Here is an 8,700-nt window from a genome sequence, read left to right as displayed (position 1 = left end):
AGGGTTCTCTGAGCCTGGCCAGCTCACCTTCCATCTTACCTCGGTCATCTCATTCCGAGTTCTCTGGACCCTCAGGGTCATTCTTCTTGCCCAGCGTTTTCTGTCCCTGTTGCGTCCCCTCGTTTGTCCTGTGCTGTGTCACGGGTGTTGGTGTGTGTTTGGCCCGGAGCTGCTCTGCCTTGCTGCTCAGTCTGGGTGTAGGGGTACGAGGGTAATAGTCCTGGGGGCTTGAAATTTGTGATGTGGGGTGTGGTTAGACTGTAGAGGGTATTCCTAGATTGCCACAAGATGTCTGGAGCTGTCAAGGTATCCTGCAGCACTCTGACTTTTGTCCTGACTCTGTTTCAGATGCAGAGAGATGAAATCTCTGGCAGAGCCCCCCATCCTGGGTGAGGGGGCTCCCCTGAGAAGGTCAGTCCCTGTTTCTGTTTGCAGGGGAGGTGTAAATGATGGCTGTGTTACAGCTCTGTTCTTTGTCTTTATTTTTAGGTGGTGAAGCCGGATCTCAGCAGTCAAGCTGACGTGGGCGAGGTGAGCAGTGACGGGTGGACAGAAGCCGTTGCTATTGTTCAAGCCTCACTCGCTGGTGCAACTCTAAGCCTCCGTTATTGTGCGTTTTAGGGAGTCCACTCGCAGGAGGCCGAGCTCCCCTCTCACCAACGGGACGACAGACCCGCGTCACCTCACCCGTGAGCCCTCCGGGAGCATTCCAGATTCCAGGAGTCTGTGATGGAGCCTTGATCTTCTCCTTGTGAAGGCCCCATCCAGGTAGGCTTGGATAACGGCCGAGGAGTTGAGGTGAGTCAGGGAGGAGAAGGAGGGAGGGTCCCCTCAAGTTCCAGCGCTGCCACGTCACCTTGTCTGCTCTTTACCCAGGCAGACCCTGCGACGCCGGCGTTGGCCTCTGAGCGCAGCTGAAGCGCGGGGCCGAGGACACAGGCAAGCTTAGGAGACGGTGAGTAGCAGAATTGTCGGGGTTTGGGTGATGGGCTGCTAAGATCACGCATTCATGTTTGGTTTTCTTTGTTGTAGCTGACTAAGAGACAACAGCCCGGCGACAGCAGGAGTTTCCCTGAGGGAGAGGCGGCCTTCTTTGGCACCCGGCGTGGATTCTCATCCCCAGACGTCCAAGAGATAAGTGGAGGGTTCAGAGCCACAGAGGGGATGAAAGTGGAGTGCTGGGTCAGGACTTGTCAGGAGGGGTTTTTGAGTCAGGTGTGGAGATAGGGATGTCCAAGATGTGCCAATTGAGAGTACAGGTGTACCAGCCCGACCCCACCCCTACCCCAGACCCGAAGGAGTAGCCCTAAAGACATGCCCGTTTCCCTGAGTGCAGGTACAGGCAGGAGCCCTTATGCAGGACAATGCCAGAAGGCCTGGCTGCGAGGTGCAGGGCTCTAAAGAAGTTGGGTTTAGAAGGGGGGAGGTGTAGCCACACACACAGAGGCTGAGGTAAAGGACTCAAGGACTAGAGGACACACGGTGAAACTCAGGGGAGCAGGCTAGGATACAAGTCAGAGTACAGGTGTAGCGGCCCTCACAGCACTGCTACCAGCACACTTCCCCTGAGAGCAGGTGCAGGCAGCAGCCCTAGTGCAGGAACACACCAGAAGCTCTGACCTGTGCAGACACTGTCAGGCTAGGGCCAGGCAGGAAGCGATAGTGGGGAGCAGGATCCAACAGGGCTGGGGATAACGGGGGTTTCCCGCCCCACCCACCCTGGGATTCCCTGTCTCTCCGCAGCCGGTGGAAGTGCTCCTGATTCCCTCTCGAGGCGGCGGTTGGTAAGGCTTCGTGCCTTTTGCCACCGCAAAGAGTTCGGCTCTGTCAGCCTCTGCCCTGTCTCAGGGCCACGTTTCTTAGGGTAGGCAGGGAACAACTGTGGATGTACCTGTCCTGCGTGCGGGACAGCTCTTGGGACCCTAACGGTGCAGAGCGTCCCCGGCTGCAAGGTCTAGGGCTCTGAAGAAGCAGGGTTCAGAAGGGGGGAGGTTACAGTGATACACACAGAGGCTGAGGTAAAGGACTCAAGGACTAGAGAACACACAGTGAAAATCAGGGGTACAGCCTAGGATACAAGTCAGAGTACAGGCATCCCGGCCCTCACAGCGCTGCTGCCAACACTGTTTCCCTGAGAGCAGGTGCCGGCAGCAATCCTAACGCAAGACAAGGCCAGAAGTCCTGAGAGGTGCAGGCAGTAGCCCTAAGCTAGGGCCAGGCAGGAAGTGACCGTGGTGGGGCAGAGTCCACAGGGTTGAGGTTCACCGGGGATGTCCACCCTGCGTTCCTGTCCTGCTCTAACCGGGGATGCTCACAGCCCTAATGGAGGCCACGGTGGGTGGGCTCGGTGCCAGTAATGCCTCTAAGGCTTTGGCGCTGCGAGCGTCGGCCTCCGAGCTCAGCTGACGCACGCACGGGGCCCGAGGACCCGGTGCTGCTTAAGAGACGGTGAGTAGCAGAGCTGCTGGGTTTTGGCTGATGTGCAGCTAAGATTATGCTTTGGTATTTGATTTTCTTTATCGTAGCTGACTAGGAGACAGCAGCCCAGTGACGGGAGGAATTTTTCTGAGGGAGAGGCGGCCTTCTTTGGCACCCGGCGTGGATTCACCTCCCCAGACATTTGAGAGATAAGTGGAGGGCTTGGAGCCACAGAGGGGATGAAAGCGGGGTACCAGGGCAGGGGTCAGCGGGAGGGATTTTTTGAGTCGGGTTTGGAGATGGGGATGTCCCAGATGTGACCCCTTAGGCTACGTGAAGGAAAAGTCTCATTTTTCATCTCAGTGCTGAGGTGTGCAGGGCAGAGCAGTCCTGGTGTGTGTTGTGTCACTTGTCTGTTGTGCACTCTGTCTGTTTGGTGTCTTGTCTTTTCCTTTAGTCCTTTCAGGGGCCTGTCAAAACCCCTGGCATCAGTCTTAGCATTTCTGATCTCTGTGCTCCTCAGCCAGGTGCCTTTGTCTCAGCTGCTCGGATACTCATCAGAATCCATCTCTCTTCACAAGCATCCGGTCCGATGCCTTTTCAGGTCTTGTTCTGAGCTGTACTGACAGCCGTGCACCGCCCTGATCCATTCCGGCGGGTTAGGTCTTGTGAGAATGCAAAGACAGGTGGAGGATTCTGACCGTAGGATTCTCGGGCATCCATCTCTGCGTCTCTTGGGATAAGTCATCCCGATGGCATCTTGTTCCTGCAGGGTTCTCTGAGCCTGGCCAGCTCACCTTCCATCTTACCTCGGTCATCTCATTCCGAGTTCTCTGGACCCTCAGGGTCATTCTTCTTGCCCAGAGTTTTCTGTCCCTGTTGCGTCCCCTCGTTTGTCCTGTGCTGTGTCACGGGTGTTGGTGTGTGTTTGGCCCGGAGCTGCTCTGCCTTGCTGCTCAGTCTGGGTGTAGGGGTACGAGGGTAATAGTCCTGGGGGCTTGAAATTTGTGATGTGGGGTGTGGTTAGACTGTAGAGGGTATTCCTAGATTGCCACAAGATGTCTGGAGCTGTCAAGGTATCCTGCAGCACTCTGACTTTTGTCCAAACTCTGTTTCAGATGCAGAGAGATGAAATCTGTGGCAGAGCCCCCCATCCTGGGTGAGGGGGCTCCCCTGAGAAGGTCAGTCCCTGTTTCTGTTTGCAGGGGAGGTGTAAATGATGGCTGTGTTACAGCTCTGTTCTTTGTCTTTATTTTTAGGTGGTGAAGCCGGATCTCAGCAGTCAAGCTGACGTGGGCGAGGTGAGCAGTGACTCGTGGACAGAAGCCGTTGCTATTGTTCAAGCCTCACTCGCTGGTGCAACTCTAAGCCTCCGTTCTTGTGTGTTTTAGGGAGTCCACTCGCAGGAGGCCGAGCTCCCCTCTCACCAACGGGACGACAGACCCGCGTCACCTCACCCGTGAGCCCTCCGGGAGCATTCCAGGAGTCTGTGATGGAGCCTTGATCTTCTCCTTGGGAAGGCCCCATCCAGGTAGGCTTGGATAACGGCCGAGGAGTTGAGGTGAGTCAGGGAGGAGAAGGAGGAGGAGGGAGGGTCCCCTCAAGTTCCAGCGCTGCCACGTCACCTTGTCTGCTCTTTACCCAGGCAGACCCTGCGACGCCGGCGTTGGCCTCTGAGCGCAGCTGAAGCGCGGGGCCGAGGACACAGGCAAGCTTAGGAGACAGTGAGTAGCAGAATTGTCGGGTTTTGGGTGATGGGCTGCTAAGATCACGCATTCATGTTTGGTTTTTTTTGTTGTAGCTGACTAAGAGACGACAGCCCGGCGACAGCAGGAATTTTCCTGAGGCAGAGGCGGCCTTCTTTGGACCTGGCAGGGATTTGCCTCCCTGGATGCCTGAGAGATAAGTGGAGGGCTGTGGCTCACAGAGGGGATGAAAGCAGGATGCCAGGGCAGGGATCACCGGGAGGGGTTTTTTAAGTCAGATTTGGAGTTGGGGGCACCAAGATGTGACCCCTTAGGCTACATGAAGGGAAAGTCTCATTTTTCATGTCAGTGCTGAGGTGTGCAGGGCAGAGCAGTCCTGGTGTGTGTTGTGTCACTTGTCTGTTGTGCACTCTGTCTGTTTGGTGTCTTGTCTTTTCCTTTAGTTCTTTCAGGGGCCTGTCCAAACCCCTGGCATCAGTCTTAGCATTTCTGATCTCTGTGCTCCTCAGCCAGGTGCCTTTGTCTCAGCTGCTCGGACACTCATCAGAATCCATCTCTCTTCACAAGCATCCAGTCCGATGCCTTTTCAGGTCTTGTTCTGAGCTGTATTGACAGCCGTGCACTGCCCTGATCCATTCCGGCGGGTTAGGTCTTGTGAGAATGCAAAGACAGGTGGAGGATTCTGACCGTAGGATTCTCGGGCATCCATCTCTGCGTCTCTTGGGATAAGTCATCCCGATGGCATCTTGTTCCTGCAGGGTTCTCTGAGCCTGGCCAGCTCACCTTCCGTCTCACCTCGGTCATCTCATTCCGAGTTCTCTGGACCCTCAGGGTCATTCTTCTTGCCCAGAGTTTTCTGTCCCTGTTGCGTCCCCTCGTTTGTCCTGTGCTGTGTCACGGGTGTTGGTGTGTGTTTGGCCCGGAGCTGCTCTGCCTTGCTGCTCAGTCTGGGTGTAGGGGTACGAGGGTAATAGTGCCGGGGGCTTGAAATTTGTGATGTGGGGTGTGGTTAGACTGTAGAGGGTATTCCTAGATTGCCACAAGATGTCTGGAGCTGTCAAGGTATCCTGCAGCACTCTGACTTTTGTCCTGACTCTGTTTCAGATGCAGAGAGATGAAATCCGTGGCAGAGCCCCCCATCCTGGGTGAGGGGCTCCCCTGAGAAGATCGATCGCTATTCAAGGTGAGAGTCACACATTTCACATTTATTGGCACTCCAGTGCAGGCCACCTGCGTTTACAGCTTCAAACAGGTGAGTCCCTTGGTAACCCCCCTGGGCAGCAGCTGGAGCCTGCTCCGGGCTGGGCTGAGGGAGCAAACACTTGTGGCTGACACAGCTCCACACTGAGGGTACTTGGGAAAACACCTGCTTTGTCCTGGAATTTTTTTTTTTGAGCTTTTGACAAGGTTTTAATCATCACCTTGGTAAAAATAAATGGTAAGGACTGAAAACATGAGAGGCTGGCAGGTTATACGCACGAAAGACAACTTTTTTTTTCTTAAATATTTGTGCAGCCTATATCTTAATTTTGAGACTCTTTTTTGGTCAACTTTATTGTAAAAACCCCTTATTTTCAAGTTAGCTGCTTCAATAATGAATTTGTTTTACAAATAGCCGCTAATGTCCGAAGGTTAAAGCACTAACACCAACATCCCACCTCTTTTATTTTTGCAGCAAAATTTTATCTTTACTAAACTTGAAACTTGATGTTTTTGCAGGTAGTAAGTTAAAGAAGGTGTTTATCTGCCCATCACTGATAGTCAGGGTCATGAAGAAATTGCTCTAGTGTTCTAAAATAAATGCAGATTTTTAGGCCTCTCCCATTCTCTCTGACTAGCAACATGTGAATTGATTTTTGATCTCCTTTCTGTTGGTGTCTGTGGGTTTTAAGCGGCATGGAGAAGGTGTCTGTGGACATGGCACCCAGGGAATGGTGCTGGGAAGGGCAGGATGGAAAGGAGCTGCTCAGGAATCCAGAGCAGCAGGGGAGTGGGAGCTGGTGCTGCTGCCTCAGTCACACCCTCCTGGACAGTCTGTGCAGTGATAATATTCCTACTTTCCTTCCTGAACCTGGGGTTGGAGGAGAACACGAGTCTTGGCATTGATGGAAAGGGGAACTCGAGGGAAAAACTGCTGTTTGTGTCCTTAGAGAGCAGTGGGAAGAGCCTGGGAGAAATCCTGGCTGGCTGAGGGATCCTTGTGTCCCCTCGGGAATAAATCCCTGCGTCTCCTCAGCCCTGCTGGTTTGCAGTAGCGTTTGTACACCTTTCGCTGCAGCTGTGGTTCTTAATAACTGGAAGTCCAGGGATTCTGGGCGATTCCCATAAGTTCTCCTGTTTTGTAGGAGCTGCACGGTGAGGTCAGCATTCTGAGGGAGGCCCTGGCACAGCTGCCAAGGGCAAGGAACGTGGAGCATCCCGGGGCTTCTCCCGCCCGAGTTTCTCCCGGAGCGTGCTGCGTGTCGTGCCGGATGTTTAACCCGGGTTTGGGGTGTTCTCCTGCAGTCCCAGCTCTAACTGCTGCCCCCGAGCCCCGGCCTTGCTCTGTCCCAGCACTGAACCTGGCAGGTGGGTGTGCTTTTCCAGCCCTTGAATCCCACGGGCAATCCCAGATTCCCGGAGCTCCCCGAGGCACAGCCTGGCCTCCCTCCCTGGGAGCTGCACCTCAGTCTGCCTGGACCAAGGCCATCCTGTTTGAGACTTTATTCCTGTTGCTTTTCCTCTTGCAGGTAGTTGGCGAAAAGGAGAGAGCCAGTAGGAAGTGAAGCCACTGGAAGGCCTTATCCCAGTCCAAGGTTGGATGGGAGTAACTGGACCTGTTGAATTCCCACTTCCCTTTAAATCAGTGCAGAGGAAGCAGATTTTAAATCATCATTCCATGAACTTTCACCAACTTCATGACTCTTGCAAAAGTTTTCAATGTTAGAAATTCCTGAGCTTGTTTTCCAGGCAGGCTTGGATTTGGATGTTATTCCTTCCTTTTAATTGAAGGAATAACTCTGATTTTCTCTCTGATTTTAGTAAGGGAATATTTATTTATTCCAATTTTCCATCCTAATTGGAATTTTTGTACCTTGTAGAGCACATTTCTAAGGAAATTTACCCAATTAATGTTGGTAAATCAGCAATTGTCCAGCACCATCTCCACAAAATTCTGTGATTTCCCAAGAAAACTTTGAAGTATTTATTTGCCACGATTCGTCTCTTTGTAAAGTTCAATTTACTGCATTTTTAATTACATAAATGCCATTAAAACCTGAATCCAGGCCTAGCTGCTGTTCCTTGGACACAAGGGGCTGGTTCTTTCCTACCTTGGCACATTTGGATATTCGTCCAAAATGAGCTTCCCACTACAATAGAATTTGTTTCCAAGCAGAAGTGGGAATTGTCTAGAAAACCTTCTGTTCTGGGGGGCACTGGGTTTGTTTCCCTTATTGCTGCATAATTGAGGAAAGCCATGGCGCTTTTTTAGGCAGTGGCAGGAGGTGAGAGCTGCGTTTATTTAATTTTGTATTTTATTTTTTGTTATTTTTGTATTTTTGTGCTCTTTTGTTGTGGTTTTTCATGTTGCGTTTTGTGGTTTTTCAAAGACTTTTTCTTCAGTTTTTTAATTTTTATTTTTTTTCTTTAGCTATTTATTTACTTGTTAAAACTACTTTTCGTTTTTTATTTTAATTTTTTGTTTAAATTTTTTTTCCACTTTTTTGTTACTTTGAAATTTTTTTCTTTTGGTATTTTAATTTTATTTATTATTTTCTATAGTTTTGGTTTATTTTTTCATGTTTTCTTTGTTCCTTTTTTTTTTCCCCATACTCTTTCTTCCCCCGGGCGCCTGGGGGTTTGGCTGTTGGCAAGAAAGATGAGAAATGACCTCGGTGCCCGCTGGACGTCGGGATGTCATAGAGAGCGCAGTTGGCAAAAGCTCTGTATTTTCTGCTCCATAAAACTCCTGAAGGGAGAAAGCTGTGACCACCGTGGTGCCGTTTTTTCCTTTCCAGCCCCGACCAGGTCTCCTCCTACCCGTGCACAGTGTTACCAGCAGCAGCCTGCTGTCCAGGCTGTCAAGGCGCATTTCAGAGGGAGCAATAAAAACAAAGTAGACGTTTTATTTTGAACTCTCCGACCCTGCTTGTTTATTAGCAAAGAAATCCAAAACAAAGCGAACAAAAAAAGAAAACCCCCAAAATAAACTCCCCCGCAACCCACCAAAAAAACCCCATACAGATAGAGAAAATATGCCCATATTATCTAAATAAAGATTAAAACTTTACCCCTTAGAAAACCAGGCTCATTTAATTCAAATTAATTGTGTTTCTGATGTGTTAGGTTAATGAATTCATCTAGTGTAAAATATCGTTTAAAATATAAACAAACGAATTAAAAAAATAATGAAAAAGAAAAATAACAAAAAGTATAGGATATGAAAAATAATATCAATAAAAAATACACAATATATTATTACTTACTACACGTTTTATAAATATATTTAATATACAAAATATAAACATCTATAATGTACATAATCATATTTAAATGAAATGTATTATTATTTATAACATTACATAATAAATAAATA

The 8,700-nt window shown here is 50.2% G+C and overlaps 1 long non-coding RNA gene across 1 annotated transcript; it reads left to right on the top strand.

Annotated features, from left to right (window-relative positions):
• The first annotated feature begins 5,237 nt into the window (after nucleotides 1-5,237).
• LOC136290084 (uncharacterized) lies at nucleotides 5,238-8,478 on the top strand. Its single transcript, XR_010720942.1, has 4 exons — nucleotides 5,238-5,307; nucleotides 6,470-6,692; nucleotides 6,854-6,919; nucleotides 7,984-8,478. It is a non-coding gene; the product is annotated as an uncharacterized lncRNA (long non-coding RNA).
• Nucleotides 8,479-8,700: the final 222 nt, after the last annotated feature.

This window comes from Chamaea fasciata, unplaced genomic scaffold (assembly GCF_029207755.1).
Source record: "Chamaea fasciata isolate MVZ Bird 193981 ecotype frontalis unplaced genomic scaffold, bChaFas1.0.hap1 SCAF_5, whole genome shotgun sequence".
Classification (NCBI taxonomy): Eukaryota; Metazoa; Chordata; class Aves; order Passeriformes; family Sylviidae; genus Chamaea; species Chamaea fasciata.
Note: the sequence above shows the minus strand (reverse complement) of the source record. Positions and strands in the feature narration are given on the sequence as shown.